General features: G+C 39.6%; 1 pseudogene; it reads left to right on the top strand.

The window, feature by feature from the left end:
- Nucleotides 1–12,418: 12,418 nt before the first annotated feature.
- LOC122696212 lies at nt 12,419–12,900 on the top strand (annotated as a pseudogene).
- Nucleotides 12,901–17,146: the final 4,246 nt, after the last annotated feature.

The raw sequence follows: 17,146 nt of genomic DNA, 5'->3' as shown, positions 1-17,146 counted from the left end.
TGACCTATCATTTTGAAATTAAATATCCATTGCACTAATGTACATGAGGGAAGCAGAAACTGGAATCAAGATTGCCAGGAGAAATATAAATAACTTCAGATATGCAGATGATACCACCCTTATGGCAGAAAGTGAAGAAGAACTAAAGAGTCTCTTGATGAAAGTGAAACAGGAGAGTGAAAAAGTTGGCCTAAAACTCAACATTCAGAAAACTAAGGTCATGGCATCCGGTCCCATCATTTCATGGCAAATAGATGGGGAAACAATGGAAACAGTGTGAAACTTTATTTTTCTGGGCTCCAAAATCACTGCAGATGGTGACTGCAGTCATGAAATTAAAAGACCCTTGCTCCTTGGAAGAAAAGTTATGACCAACCTAGACAGCTTATTAAAAAAAAAAAAAAAAACACAAAAAAACAGAGACATTACTTTGCCAACACAGGTCCCGCTAGTCAAAGCTATGGTTTTTCCAATAGTCATGTATGGATGTGAGAGTTGGACTATAAAGAAAACTGAGCACCAAAGATTGATGCTTTTGAACTGGGGTTGGGGAAGACTCTTGAGAGTCCCTTGGACTGCAAGGAGATCCAGCCAGTCCATCCTAAAGGAAATCAGTCCTGGGTGTTCATCGGAAGGACTGATGTTGAAGCTGAAACTCCAATACTTTGGCCACCTGATGTGAAGAACTGACTCATTGGAAAAACTGATTCTGGGAAAGACTGAAGGCAGGAAGAGAAGGGGATCACAGAGGATGAGATGGTTGGATGGCATCACCGACTCGATGGACATGAGTCTGGGTAAACTCTGGGAGTTGGTGATGGACAGGGAAGCCTGGCATGCTGCAGTCCATGGGGTCGCAAAGAGTCGGACATGACTGAGCAACTGAACTGAACTGAACTGCCCTAACCTAGCTATTATGATTAAATAGTTCCAAGACCTTTGGGATGAGGAAAGGCCTTTGGTCATCACTGGGAATCCATCTCACGGATGTGAGAATCACCAAAGTCCTGTTCTCTTTTCTCATGTTTACAGTGAGGAAAGTGGTTAGGAAACTAGAATTATGTCAACTCAGTCAGCAGATGCTCATGACTTCCTACCATGTAGGAAGCATTTGACCCCAAACAGAATAAAATTAAGTTTGATTGATACATATATTTTTGAAAAGACATTTAAGAGCACAAGATAATGACCACTGAAAGACATCCCAGAATCAACTGCCTGAAGGCTTATATGACCAATACATAAATGTAGAGGAAGAGACTCAAACAACAGAAACAAACAGAAAAGCTTCCTCCTTATGAAAAATTTTGCCTGTTGCAAAATAAGCATGAATAGGAGCACTGCAATGTATAGTGTGTTAAAAGACCTGTAAAATTCCCATTATTTTTAAACTCTAAGTAATTAAGATTTTTTATATAAAGTGAAAGAAAATTTGTATATGAGTAACTAAAGTACATGAACAAATATCTAACAGATAGTGTTGTCTCATAGACTTCAAAATCTATGAAAATATATTTCTAAGAAGTGAAAGGATAAAATAAAGAGTAAAGGAAAGAACAAAAACAACTGCAAGTTACGGATAAAAGTGCTTGGGGTCATAAGAGTTGTACTTTTAATTCTACTTCAATTTTTTTTCTGAAAATATAAATGAAAATTTCATAAATTAACTTTGAAAATTCACAATTTTAATAATTTTTTTAAACTGGACATTGACCACTACACTGTCTGAGGTTCAGCAGTCCACATCTGGATATTAGATATCAGCTAAAGTAAGATCTAAGGACTCCTTCCAGTAAATGCCGGCAATAATGTCATCTGACCTCTAGAGGGCTTCCTATAAACTAGATCTTGTTCACAAAGAGGAAAGCATTTTTCTTTAGAAGTGCTTTACACAGATTTAAGGTCTTCCCTAGTGGCTCTGTCGGTAAAGAATATGCCTGCAATGCAGGAAACCTAGGTTCAATCTCTGAGTTGGAAAGATCCCCTGGAGAAGTGAATGGCTACCCAACTCCCATATTTTTGCCTGGAGAATTCCATGGACACAGAAGCTGGCAGGCTTTAGTCCATGGGGTCGCAAATAGTCGGACACAATGGAGTAACTAACACAAACATAGATTTAAACGCTTTTTATTTGAAGAGATTCATGCTTAACTTGCTTTTCCAGATGACAAAAAAATCTTCACCAGCCTTTAGGTATAGTTTGATATATTCCAAGTCTTAATTCAGGTTATTTGCCATCTCTGCCATGTTGAAAAAACTGTACACTCCAGGTCTCTACACTTGCTTTTGTACCTGACACCAACTACGTGGAACTGGGTGACCAAGAAATGTATGTTTATTTGAATCAATCTGTTCTTGTAGTTCAAATAGTGTCTGGAAATGTTATCAACACGGAATGAAGCAGAAACTAATGAAAACACATCTGACATTTTTGTAACTTGTAATACTTAACACACACTTTCATGTATATTATCTTACTGAAGGCTTAAAATATTAATGAATCAGCCTTTATTATCATTTACAGTGATGAGATGACTTCATCTAGGGGACTTGATGTAATAAAATGGAGATTCAAATTTAGTTCTTTTGATTTCAATCTCAGTGACCTTTTGCTTGACTCATTGCTGCTTCTGGTTATTATCCAGATAATGAAGTGACAAATTGGTAACCTTTCTAAAAGGTGTCCCTTAGTAGACCGACTTGTGGGGCCTGCGTGAGGGAGAAGGCATTAGGCATAATCTTGCCTAATTAGTCATAATCTTGGAAAGTTGGCTGACTCATGAAGAGAATCAGGAAGTGGGGCCTCCATGTATCAGCTCCTGGAGAGACTGAGAGCCTCAAGCAAAATTGTTCAACCTAACAGGTGCCACAAGCAGAGATCAGAGCCAGAAAGTAGAGCCAGAGATGAACAGACCTCTAGGATGGTCCCTAAGTCACAGGATGAACCAGGCCAGAACTGAGTAGCAAGTCTGAGTGAGACACAGCATGGCGGAGCACGAGAAGCAGTGACCAGCGTGGAATCTGGTGGACGTGAACTTAACTCAGGTGACTGGGTCTAACTGCAGTCCTAGTTTAGGCCACCCATGTTGTTTCTATCTTGGTAATGTAGTGCTCAGGACAGAAGGAGGAAGAGGGAATAGAAAATTTTAATTTAAAAAAATTATCTGTTTTCTTCCTACTCACCAGCTGATTTCTGGCAGTAAACCTGGATCATGACCCAGAGAAATGCATGCTTTGATAAAAGAAATATCTCTCAATTTCTAAATAAGAGTAGATTTGTGAAGTTGCTTCTAGACAATGCCCTGAGTGTGATAAAGGATGAAAAGGGCAGAAATTAATGAAAGGAAAGCAAGAAGAGAGGATGAGTTCCTGAAGGTAAGTGATGACAGCCTTGCAATTTTGCTGTGGGTTTGCGAAGAGTTGACTCATTGGAAAAGACCCTGATGCTGGGAGGGATTGGGGGCATGAAGGGAAGGATACAACAGAGGATGAGATGGCTGGATGGCATCACTGACTCGATGGACGTGGGTTTGAGTAAACTCCGGGAGTTGGTGATAGACAGAGAGGCCTGGCATGCTGCGATTCATAGGGTCACAGAGTTGGACACGACTGAGCGACTGAACTGAACTAAACTGAACTGTCTTCTCTAGCATTGAAAAGGCAATAAAACACAGTGATTAAGAGTACAGACTGCCTGGGTTTGAATTTTTTGTGTCTACCTTTTACTAGCAATATATTTTGAAATGAAAGTCCCCAGTCATATCCTACTCTTGGATACGTGTGACCCCATGGAATTCTCCAGGCCAGAATACTGGAGTGGGTAGCCTTTCCTTTCTCCAGGGGATCTTCCCAACCCAGGGATCGAACCCTGGTCTCCCACGTTGCAGGCAGATTCTTTACCAGTTGAGCCACCAGGAAGTTCAAGAATACTGGAATGGGGAGCCTATCCCTTCTCCAGCGAATTTTCTTGACCCAGGAATCAAACCAGGGTCTCCTGCATTGCAGGCGGATTCTTTACCAACTGAGCTAAACATTCTGTAAAAAAAATTTCTAAATTTTTCTTCTGTAAAATTGAAATGATATAGCACCTAGTTCATAAGTTGCTGTATAATATTTAAACTAGCACTTTTATAAACTAGGACTTCTTAAATTTTACAAAATTCTTATTTAAATATTAAAATAATTATATAATATATGTGATTCATTTGGACTATCAAACCCCCAACAAATTTCAGTTATTTTAGTGAGAGAGGACTTTGATGGATGAGGCATTTTGGGAAAGTACAATAATTTGCACCAGCAGAAAACCAGATTGAATGTCACAATTTTAGGATAGAGTGTAGACACTCCAGGGTCTACAGGAAAAATCTGGACTTTTTAGCATGATGTTAAGACTTGGACGTATGTTAATGAATTTCCTACCCATATTCCCGGTTTACCTTTCCATCTTCCCGTCCCAAACTAAGTAAAGTATCTGTGATACAATAAAGTATCCATTAATTCAACAAATAGTTATTGAGTGTGTATCCTTTGATGCAGTGGTCTGTCCCAAGCATCAAGATATGGTAGATAGAATGTCCTGCCCTCAGAGAACTTCTGTTCGAGTGGAACTCACTTGCATAGTTGCTAATGTTTACCTGTGTTTCCTGGCTACTGTGGGTTGGAGAATGAGTTTCATTTTTCCTCTCCCTAAGTGGTGAGAAACCTAAACCTTTACACACTTATTTCCTTTGGATATTCTTTAAAAAAAACTGAGCTTCATCCTGGTCCCTGCTACCCAACTAGCTACCAGCAGGGCCTCTTGAGGGAGAGTTCAGATTCCTATGTCCACTGGTGAGCTGAGCACAAGACCCTACCTTCTCCCATCTGGGGACTACTTAGACTAACAGTGAGTCCTGCTATTGGCTTCTTGTTGCATTTTTGTTTTCTTTTAATTATGTGTGTATGTATTTTTTCGCTGCCCTGGGACTTTGTTGCTGCATGTGGGTTTTCTTGGAGGCTACTTTCTAGTGGCAGTGCATGGGCTTCTTGTTCCTCAGTCTTCTCTTGTTGCAGAGCACTGGCTCTAGGGCACGCAGGTTTCAGTAGCTTCATCTTGAGGGCTCTAGAGCACAGGCTCATTAGCTGTGGTGGCGCATGAGCTCAGCTGCCCTGCAGCACATGGGTCCTTGTTCCCTTAATAGGGATTGAAGCCACATTCCCTGCATTGCAAGGTGGATTCTCAATCACTGGGAAGTTCTCTGCTATTGATTTCTGATGCACTGTCCTGAAAGTCCCAAACCACTCGTAAAACAAACTGGGATACCATTTATTCAGTCTCCATCAAACCTGTCTGCCCCTGACCCAGTTATACTCTTCCAGACTGACTCTCTCCTTGGGCTTCTTGTAGGGCTTTGGCAGAGGCTTCTGTTCTTCAAAAGTCACCTCTTTCTCCAAAGATTATTGCCTTCCTGAATGCCCTGCTATGTACCATGCCTGGCACACCAGCAAAGACCTAATAAACATTTGTCAAATGAACTCAGATGGTCTCCAAAATGATCTTAGGGGGTATGCAGAGCAATAATTCATATTTTAATCCATTCATGTTTAATGTTCTAGGAAAAATGTCACTTAAATGCATAGATGAATAATTTTTTAAGTTTAAAGATCACCAGGTTTAACAGGAGCCAAAACTGATAAACATTTTGGTACCACTGACCCAGTAGCTGATAATACAAGCTTTATAGTTTAACTGGTTGGGTTTTCAACCTGGTTCAGACACAAACCAGTTGAGTGACTGTAGGAAAGGACTTTCTGAGCCTCAGTTTCCTTATTTAAACATGACCTAATGATAGTACTGGGCTTCCCTGGTGGCTCAGGTGGTAAAGTGTCTGCCTGCAATGTGAGAGACCAGGGTTCGATCCCTGGGTCAGGAAGATCCCCTGGAGAAGGAAATGGCAACCCACTCCAGTATTCTTGCCTGGAAAATTCCATGGACAGAGCCTGGTAGGCTACAGGCCACTGGGTCGCAAAGAGTTGAACACGACTGGGTGACTTCACTTTCACTTAATGATAGTACTGACCTTATGTGTTGCTGTGAGGAGTAAATGAAATAGAAAATGTGTAATCCATGTGAAATGCTAAACAAACCCTGTAGTAGACACATGTGACTGTTTGGTAAGTGATGGCTATTATCCATCATTGCTATAATAACATAGCTCCCACCCTGCAACTCTTGCTTCCTATTCTGAGTACCATTGAATGGAGAACTCAGGATGCCATCTTGTTTCCAAGAGCTTGCATGGGAATTGGAGAAGGTCTGGGGGTGTGCAGGTGGATCCCGTTGGTAGATAGTTTGAGAGGAGCCTCGGATATGGAAATAGAGGACTGCATAGGACCAAGGAGAAACTGAGGCCTGGGCAGATGTTCTATAGCTTAGCTCATGAGCACATCTCCCAGGCAGTAGAGTGAGAAGACTGAAATCTCTTCTGAAGATCCTAATATTGCTTTGCCTGGCCAAATTATTTTAAATGATGCACTTTAGGTCTTTAAAAAATGACCTGACTTTTCTCAGTCTTCTATGAGTGCTCAGTTTATATACAATTCTAGGAAGCAGAAATTCTGCACAGCTATAAAAAAAAAAAACATAAATAAGAAGATTTGTTTAACCATAAAACTTAAAGTTGGTTAGTCATTACATTGTAGTTTAACCTGATCTAAGCAAGGCAGTGCACATATGCTATATAAGCTTTTTCTCTTCTAAAAGTATCTCATTACCATCCATAAGAACAGTTAAATATAGATATTTTGTTTTTATGGCCTTTATTTCTGAAACATGAAAGGTTTTATGCTTCTAATCCCTAGACAATGTTTCCATGGTGTTTCTGTTTATCTTGCGTTCTACTTCAAGCCATGTTTTGGGGGAAAATGCAATGGTTTTAGGAAAGGCTGAAGTGATTTTCAATTATCATGAGTGAATCTGGGACTGGAGAAGTCATTTATCTCCCCTGATCTTAGACAATTGCTCTGCATGACAGGAGTTACTCTGGTTGGTTTCTTACCCTCTTGGCGTCTTTTAAATTCTCTGCGGCTGCTCTCACTTCCTTTTGTGTTTCTTTGTTTGCTGCCGTGAGATTCAATGGGGCTTACCTAGACTGGTTTTGTAACAATAAAGAGTTGTTTAGTTAAAAGTTTTCCAACATCAGAGTTTCATTATGCAAAAAAATAACAACCCTGGAGTCATTTCCAATGACCTTAGGGTGGATTTGAAGAAGAACTCTGAGGAGGTGAAAGCAGTATTGAAAAATTTCATATACATTCCTCCCCAGGCAGGGAAATTTTGTGAGTGTGCTGCATGTTCAATCAGAAAACAACTCCACACTTAGAAGGCCTTGACCTTGGTTTAATGCTCTGCTGCCACCATTTGGTATTCTTAACAGTTTTTGAACAATTCCTTATGAAGTCATAGGCTGCTCCAACTCCAAACTAGATGCCACAAGATGCTTCAACGGCTATGAGCACCACTTCCTACTTCTTACCCTCCTGGATGAAGTCACAGTTCAAGGGTCATTCTCTCTGCATAATTTTCTCTCCCTTCTCCAAACAGAGTAGTCACTCAGTGTCTCCATGTTTCCATAGCAACTCATGCACACCTTTGCAATTGCACTTTTTGTTCTGTACTACTTGTGCAGGTGTGATTTTCTATCTATCTCAACCATGAACTCCAGGGAAGGGATCAGGTCTGAGTTTTTCCTTTTGCTCATCTGACTGTGTGGATCACAACAAACTGTGGAAAATTCTTAAAGAGATGGGAAAGAGACCAGCTTACCTTTCTCCTGAGAAACCTATATGCAAGTCAGTCAGTCAGTTCAGTTGCTCAATCATGTCTAATCCTTTGCGACCCCATAGACTGCAGCACACCAGGTTTCCCTGTCCATCACCAACTCCCAAAACTTGCTCAAACTCATGTCCACCACGTCAGTGATGCCACCCAGCCATCTCATCCTCTGTCATCTCCTTCTCCTCCTGCCTTCAATCTTTCCCAGCAGCAGGGTCTTTTCCAAGGAGTCAGTTCTTCACATCAGGTGGCCAAAGTATTGGAGTTTCAGCTTCAGCATCAGTCCTTCCAATGAATATTCATGACTGATCTCCTTTAGGGTTGATTGGTTGGATCTGCTTGCAGTCCAGGGAACTTTCAAGAGTCTTCTCTGTCAAGAAGCAACAATTAGAACCAGGCATAGAACAACTGACTGGTTGAAAATTGGGAAAGGACTATGACAAGGCTTTTTATTGTCATCCTGCTTATTTAACTTATATGCAGAATATATCATGCGAAATGCCAAGCTGGATGAATCACAAGTCGGAATCAAAATAGCCAGAAGAAATATCAAGAACCTCAGATATGCAGATGATATCATTGTAATGGTAGAAAGTAAAGAGGAACTAAAGAGCCCCTTAATGAGGTGAACGAAGAAGTTGAAAAAGCTGGCTTGAAACTCAACATTCATAAAATGAAGATCATGGCATCCAGTTCCATCACTTCATGACAAATTAATGGGAAAAATGGAAGCAGTGACAGATTTTATTTTCTTGGGCTCCAAAATCACTGTGGACCCTGACTGCAGCCATGAAATTAAAAGCTGCTTGCTCCTTGGAAGGAAAGCTATGACAAACAGTGACATCACTTTGCTGACAAAGGTCTGTACAGTCAAAACTATGGTTTTTCCAGTAGTCATGTATGGATGTGAGAGATGAACCATAAAGAAGCCTAAGCACCAAAGAACTGATGCTTTCAAACTCTGGTGCTGAAGAAGACGCTTTAGAGTCCCTTGGACTGCAAGGAGATCAAAGCAGTCAATCCTAAAGGAAATCAATCCTGACCATTCATTAGAATGACTGATGCTGGAGCTGAAGCTCCAATACTTTGGCCATCTGATGCAAAGAACTGATTCATTGGTAAAGACCCTGATGCTGGAAACAATTGAGGGCAAAAGAAAAATAAGAGCAGCAGGGGTTGAGATGGTTAGATCGCATCACCAACTCAATGGACATGAGTTCAAGCACATTCTGGGAGATGGTGAAGTCCAGGGGAGCCTGGCATGCTGCAGTTCTTGGGGTCACAAAGAGTCAGACACAACTCAGCAACTGAACAACAATGACAATGAGAAAATTTTCAGTAAGTATTAACATCTTGCATTAAGCAGCATGACAGTTGTTTCCCTTGTGCATGACTCTTTGCTCAAGATACCATTATCCATTCTTATTCATAAGGGTGTAGCACCCTTATTCATTTTGGAAGGCCCAGCTAAAGGTCACTTCTTCTGAGAAGACTTCCCTTGAAGGTAAAAGAAAAAGGTTCACTTTCCCCTCTGTGCTATTGTAGCACGAATTTTATAGACTTGTGAGGGTTTGAAGTGTATATTTCCGCAACCTGACTGAGAGTACCTTGAAGTTCATGCATTAGTCAACTTTATATCCCAAACCCTGGCTTGGTAATTGGAACAAAAAAAAAAAAAGAAAGAAGGGAAGAAGGAAAGGAGGGAATGAAGGATAAAAAACTGAAGTAAGCAAGCAAAAAGAAAGCAAGAAAAGGAAAAGTCAAAGGAACAAATTATATAGTGGCATGATACCAAAATGATGACTTGATAGATGAAAACTCTAATTGAGTAGTTCAGCTATATTATCTCATATGCCACAAGTTGATCAAGTAACTTTTTCTTTATACCCTAGTGTGTGGAAGAAGAACAGGGGACTCTCTAATGTAATCGATTTTTTAGCACAAAGTTTAATTTTCTAGTTGCATGCATTTCATGGACCCAATTAAATCAGAGCCCATATTATTCACTGGATACGAAAGAGAAGTCTTAAACTTTAGGATAAAAAAGTAGCTCCCTTAAAGTATGAGAGATGTACTAATTTATATATTTTATAAAGTAAATCACATGTTGTGTTTAATGCAGTGTATATTCTTGAGACCCTTGTTAAGTATCAGTTGACTACAGATGTGTGGGTTTGTTTCTGGAGTTTCCATTCTGTGCCGTTGTTGTATGTGTTCAGTTTATGCTATTACGGTACTGTTTGCATTACTGTAGCCTGGTTATATTTTTCAAACCATGAGTTCTTCCACTTGGTTCCTGTTCAAAATTCCTTTGACTACTCTTAGGGTCTTTTGCAGTTCCATATGAAGTTTCAAGCTTTTTTCTCCGTTTCTGTAAAAAAAAAAAAATACACTTTAAGTAGTTTAAAAAAAAGAAAAAAAATCACTTAACTTTCTCCCTGCAAACTCTGTTTAGTAAGTACCACTATCACCACTTTCCTAGTGAGAAAACTGAACTTAGGAAAGCTAAATATCTTGTTTAATGTTATTTGACTGATAAATAGCCTTAGAACCAAATAAATTTCATTTTTTCCCAAACATATATTTTGGAGTTGTGGCCAAAGGGGTGGGGTGGATGTTACTGAGGCTAATAGCTTAAATTCACTTCATTTTAAAGATTCAGAATGCAAAAGCCCATTCTATTTATTGGGTGCCAACTAATTCTGATAATAATCCATTGTAAGTCTGTGTTGGCTACAGAGTCTTAACTGTTTAGTAGCAGTCATTTTTAACAAGCCCATAACATTGCCATTACATGAATTATACATGGTTTATAAAATGATTATTTAGTCAGTGGAAAATTAAATCCGTCAGTGTTTTTCAAATCTGAGCTAGGACATTCATCAGAAAAACTGTTAAATTTTTAATCAACTGTACAACAGTTGATGTAGCTATCAGCGTAAATTGCTCTTTCTCTGTCATTCCCCTTGTTGCAGAATATAGTGTAGAATTACCAGCTCTACAACGCTAATTGATTTTTTTTTTCTTGCAGAGATTTAAGACAGAGTGACATGCCATCCAGCACTGAAATAAACAAGTTGCATGAGCATCAAAGACACATTTCACATACACCGAGTGTAATTTCACATTTTAGGTTATTTTTTATTAACTTTATTCCCAGCACCTCAAACTGTAGTCCACCGTGGTCGAAGTTTACACTGTAAATATTCAGATGCAAACAATACTGTATTAAAAAAGAATATAGTATCTTAAAGGATGATAAGAATTATGAAAAACATAGTATAAGAAAAAGAAACTTCTGTTTGTATAGCAATAACATAACATCATAAAAGAGTAGATTCCTCAAATGCACAAAAGAATGACCCAAACTCCATACAGGAGTAAATCAAGTGATCTAGACAGTTTCTCTCTTGAAAAATAACAGTAAATCTCTCCTTTTTTCAGTGCACAAGTTCTCCTGATGACAATCAAGGGACATTTTTGTGTTTTTCTTTCAGAAAATTCATTTCTTTATTCCTTCCAATTTGTCTTTGCATCCATTTAAAGTAAGTAATACCTTCACAGGTAGACATAGGCAAAGAGGGGCCCTGAGAATACTTCTCTCCCTGCAGCTCTGCCCGAAGCACAGCTGGAAGGAGGAGGCAGAAGATCCAGTGCCCACCCCAGGCCCCAGCTGCTGTCCCTCCGCGGGTTTCTGCCCAGTTCTACGTCCTCTCTGGCTTTCTCAGGCCTGATGTACTGTGAACAATAGCATGTTTATCTAAACCAGGATTTCTCAGACTCAGATGTTCATGCAATTCACCTGAGAGTCTTGCTGAGCTGTAGATTCTGGTTTTGCTCGTTTGCATAGTGAGGGGCTCTCTCTGAGATAAGGATGCACTTGCTCAAAGCCCTCCTGGTCTGTTTCCAACATTTTTGATCAAACCACTGTCTGGAGATAAACATTCACCGTTTCCCTAACATACTCTGTACATTTGCAATGTCTGTTTCCTCTGAAACATTCTTCCTCCTTTCTCTACCTGATGAGAGCTTATTTCTCTTTCTAGATAGAATTCAAAAGAGATGCATGCTCTATCCCCTGCCTGGGCAGTCCCACTCAGGCAAAAGTTGCTGCTCCTTCCACTAACCTAGCGTTTCTGTTGTAACAAAGAAGAAAAAACCTGACTTCAAACTGCAGCTATTCCTTTAGATTTATCTTTACACTCTGTTACCTGTGCTTGGTTATGCTGTCTGCACCTTCTGTGAAAGAATGTTACCTATAACCTGAAATATACCGGATAGCTCATTCTCAAGGCTCTGACTTTTAAACATATAACACTTTTCTGTTCATATAGAGACAAACAGAGGATAATATTTTTGGAAGTTTATAGGAACATCATGTTCTGACCTCCATGGGCAGCTGCAAGAACAAAAGATTCCAGCATCAAGAAGTCTGCAGCAAGCAGCCACACTCCCTCCCCTTTTCTATAAAATAATCTTGAATTCTAACTCAGGTAAGGTGCTTCTTTGGAGCACTAGTCCACCACCTTCTTGGTCTTCTGACTTTCCAAATAAAATCACTATTTCTTCAGTTGCAGACTGCGGCGCCTGGTGGGAGTCAGTATGGCGGCCGAGCACAAAACGAAGTTGTCCAAGAACTTGTTGCGCGTGAAGTTCATGCAAAGGGGACTGGACTCGGAAACCAAGAAACAACTAGAAGAGGAAGAAAAGAAAATCATTAGTGAAGAGCACTGGTACTTGATTTGCCTGAGCTGAAAGAGAAAGAGAGTTTCATTATAGAAGAGCAGCGTTTCTTGTTGTGTGAAGATCTTCTCTATGGAAGAATGTCATTCAGAGGATTTAATCCTGAGGTTGAGAAATTAATGCTTCAGATGAACGCTAAGAACAAAGCAGAAGAAGTTGAAGAGCAAACAGTGGAACTCAATGTGTCAGATGAAGAAATGGCTAGAAGATATGAGACCTTGGTGTGGACAATTGGGAAAACGTTTGCCAAGAAAAGAGACCGTGCCATTTACGAAGAAGATAAAAATGGAGACATGAAACCAATTAAAGCAAAGAAGATGTTCTTAAAGCCCCAAGATTAAAGTGGAGGCCTTAAGATGTGGCTCAGTGATGAGAGCATATTTTGGAACGCACTCTGTCAGTTCCTCTATAGTTATTAGTGTTGTAATGTTTATTTGTAAAGAAATGTATACTTTTGGAAACATGTTTGTTCCATGTTTTTGAAACAGACGTGTGATGGATGTTATACATCCTTTGCTTAGCGGTGTTCATCAAGAGTGAACTTTTAACCCTTGGTCTTCAAATGTACATAGGTATGTGGTAGCTCCCTAAAGAATATTTTATCTCAGATATTTTTTTCTAATATAACTCTCCAGTCACTAACCTTAAATTGAACTCATGGAAACTAATACCAGTGTTTAAATTGCCCTTATGTTTATAAACATGTCAAGTCAGTTCATACATATATTTTGGAATCATGTCTTAAGAATTTATTATATTAATTCATCAAGAACAAACTTGCCTCTTCGCACTAAGAATTTTCATGCTACAAAGTCAATGTCATGTGTGGAATTATGTTTTTTGTTGTTGTTTAAGCCTTTCATTAATTTTTAGACATTGTTCTATAATAAATAGCTGTTTTCATATAAAAAAAAAATCACTATTTCTTGCCCCAGCAACTCATCTCTCACTCTACTGGTCTGCTCTTGTGGTGAGCAGTACAAGCTTGGACTCAGTAACACTGTGTTAGTATCTTAATGCTTCTTCTTGCTTCTGTTCTCATCAACTCTACCCCATCTTAAAATCCATTCCAAATTCTGAAAATGTAAATCAGATTTTAAACATCCTCCACATCAGATTATAAAAATCCTCCACATCATCTATTAACACCTTACTAAATTCCAGTCTCCCTACCCTGATACACAGCCAATATATTCACGACATGTCCCTACTTGCCTCTGCACTCCCTTTCCTTGCCGAATTCCTTCACATACAGGAGTTCTGGTTCTTCTATGCTTTCATCTGAATCTTTAAGAGGATGAGCTGTTCCCCTCTGTCTGAAACGTTCTTCTCCAGGAGTTTCATTTGCCTGATCTTCTCATTCTGACCTCAGTTCACTCCATCAAACCTAAAGTTGAAGCAACCACAGAGCTGTCTCTGAGTATTGCTCAGTATCGCTTCTATGGCAGACTTTATGATTTCCTGCTGTTTTCTTCTTTGTTTGTCAGTCTCATTTTCAGAATTATCAGTCCCATGAGAAAGGGGGCTCTGGCTTCTTTATGGAGTACAGTATCCCCAGAGTCTAAAGAAATATTTGGCGCTTGGAAGACTTTCATTGAATATTGGTTGAATCAATGAATGTTGGAAATATTCAACAAAAAGAAATCCCCTTTAGACAGGCAGATCTAGGCTTGAAACCATCCCTGTTCTTTTTTCTATTTCTTTCCAGATGGGGAGGAAGCTGGTGGGGGCCTGAGACAGAGCTTAGATAACTGCTCTCAGAAGTGTATTTTCACCCCTAGGTCCTGGCAGGACCTGAAGTCACATTGGGGACAGGAGGTTTCTGCCTGAACCCACTCTCTCTTGAAGTCAAGGGACTTTTTAAAGAGCTATTTACTCCCTCTAAGCCTCAGCTTTCTCATCTGTATGGCCACCTGATACAAAGAGCCAACTCACTGGAAAAGACCCTGATACTGGGAAAGATTAAAGGCAAGAGGAGAAAGGGTCGACAGAGGATGAGATGGTTGGATGGCATCACTGACTCAATGGACGTGAGTCTGAGCAAACTCTGGGAGATAGTGAAGGACAGGGAAATCTGGAATGCTGCAGTTCATGGGATTGCAAAGAGTCAGGAATGACTTAGTGACTGAACAAGGTGGGAGTATTAGGAGTCCCACCCCAGAAAGCTGTAGTGATACATAAAACCAGATAATGCATATACTGTGTGTAGCTCAGCATGGCTTAAGGACCAAGTTCAGTCAACACAGTTATGATTTTCATTACTATCAACAACTTCTTTATTTACACAAGAGGGGCAGTAGGGGTTGGGGGGAGTCAGGGGGATTGAGAAGGCACATGCCTTAGAAACAACATGGGCACCATGGCTTCTCTCCTAGCTCCAGGAGGTACCTCAAGATGGGGAATGTTTATTTAGAGAATCAGCTTGAAAGTTAGCAATTATCTGATTAATGACCATCTCACAAAGGGCTTCTCTTCCAGGATGATGAGTGTAAGTGTATCTGGACTCAAGGGGAAGATTCTAACCTGCTGCTACATGAATAGTGAAATATTTAAAATTGGATGTAAGGAGTGGGAAGGTAATTATGTGTGCAGCAAACATATGGCAGAGGCTATATTTCTCCCGCTGAAAGAAACAAGTCCAAATATGTAACATACACACATTCTCCTTCCTATAAATACACAGATTGGATGATGCTGTGGCAACATTTTGTTAAGTACCAGAATCCCGGAGAAATCACTCGAAGCACGTTATCCGAAGAACAGATGGTCGGTGTCCCTCCTGATCTGAAGGTATTTCTGGCTGTCATGTGGTTATTCTATAAATAAGCCCCACTGTGAGGCAGTGGAAGGTAAGCAATCAGTTGTACTCTCCAACTTTCAGAAGAAAATGCTGGAAAAAGAAAATTAAAGGCTGGTTATGTTAAAGATGATTCTATCACAGAGCCTGAGGGCTAGAAGGGTCCTAAAAAAACATAAAGACCATCTGCTGTTTCTGGGTGAAAGCTCACTGGATCAGAGTCAGCTTGACTTTGAAGACCTGCAGAGGACAATTCCAGAATTCAATCATCACATCTGTGGCTTTGTCCCAAAATGCTGCCTTATAGACTCTGCCCATCCAGATCCTATTACCTCAGCTTCTTCCATTCATAGTCCTCTCCCCTGGGGACTTGTCCTAGGTCAGGCAGCCCACAACCAACTCAGTGTTTCTGCGGGTCCTGTTTTGACCTTGAGGCAGGACCCATGAAGGGAGGCAGTAGTAACCAAATGCTAACTGTACCCCAGATGATTTGTATTCAACATGTTTTTTTCTTTTTCCTCTCTCACATCCAACAGTATTGCAAAACCAGTTTCATTATTTTTATTTTACAGATGAAACTTTGATGTCCAAGATATTAGCTCTTTGCCCAAGGCCACAAAGGTAGGAATTAGAAATAAGAAGGATACTGTCCCCAGGTTGTCTTTCTCCTTGCCACTTCATCAGATCGATGCAACAATCTTATTTTATCTCATTTCTTATGCTTAATGCCTCCATAGAAATTCTCTTCCCAGAACTTCAGGGACAACCATTTACTCTCTAAAGTACACTGTGAAACTGACCTATAGATGGACAATGAATAGCTCTATAATGGGAATCCTTATGTCCATTCATTCTCTCTTTCATTTTTTTTTCTTGAACATCATGAAAGTGAGGGACCTACCGCTCAAGCTAGAAACCTCTCATCACTCTTTAAATGTCTCTAGCTCTACTTCTATCTAATTCTGTTTAATCACTTGAGGTTCTGAACCATAGTTTCCAGGTCTGTAAAACACAGCAAGTACTTGCCACAGAGAAGGGTCATGGTTATGACAAAATGCTGTTTTTGAAGTGCTTGGATTGTTAGCCAGTGTAAGTACCCTTTCTCTCCATGTGCAGAATAAAGTAGAGTGAAGACTCTTCACGTGTACCATAACCCCTCCTTCAATATCGAAGAAACATATGTTTATTTTCTAAATTCCTGGGGCTGGATCTATAAGAATTACTTACATTTTACATTCACTGATGTGTGCTCAGAACCAGAGAGTGACCAGAACCAGAATGAGTGGGGTCAGTCCAAAGCTGGTGCTTAGTGGGTCTTTGTTGAATGTACATATTGACAAATGGAACCTGAAAGCAAAATACCTTGTTCAGAAAATTCTGAACTCATTTTAGTTTTTTTAAAATATATTTTCTTTACACATTAACAATTGCTATCTTTAAATGATACTTTTATATTGGATTTTTATCCTATAATGGTAATAGTCTCAACTATTTCTAAAGAAAAGATGGAGTTTTCAAGCTGCTAGAAGACATTATTTTATTCCCCAAAGTCTTTGTTCCTAAATTCTCAGAATAACCAAGATCTCCAGCTTGAAGAATTCAATGAAAGAATAGCCTTTTTTTTCCTATTTAATTTTAGAAATTGATATTAAAGATCATCTTAGAACTTTAGTTTTAGGGAAGAAAAAGCAGTTCTGTGTAAATAAATGTATACTGGAGAATTTTAAAAGACTTTTGTGTTTCTGTGTTATTTGCAATTACTATGTGATTAATGTGAAAAGAATATCCAT

The sequence above is a fragment of the Cervus elaphus genome, chromosome 6 (genome assembly GCF_910594005.1).
Source record: "Cervus elaphus chromosome 6, mCerEla1.1, whole genome shotgun sequence".
Classification (NCBI taxonomy): domain Eukaryota; kingdom Metazoa; phylum Chordata; class Mammalia; order Artiodactyla; family Cervidae; genus Cervus; species Cervus elaphus.
This window is presented reverse-complemented; position numbering and strand designations above follow the sequence as displayed.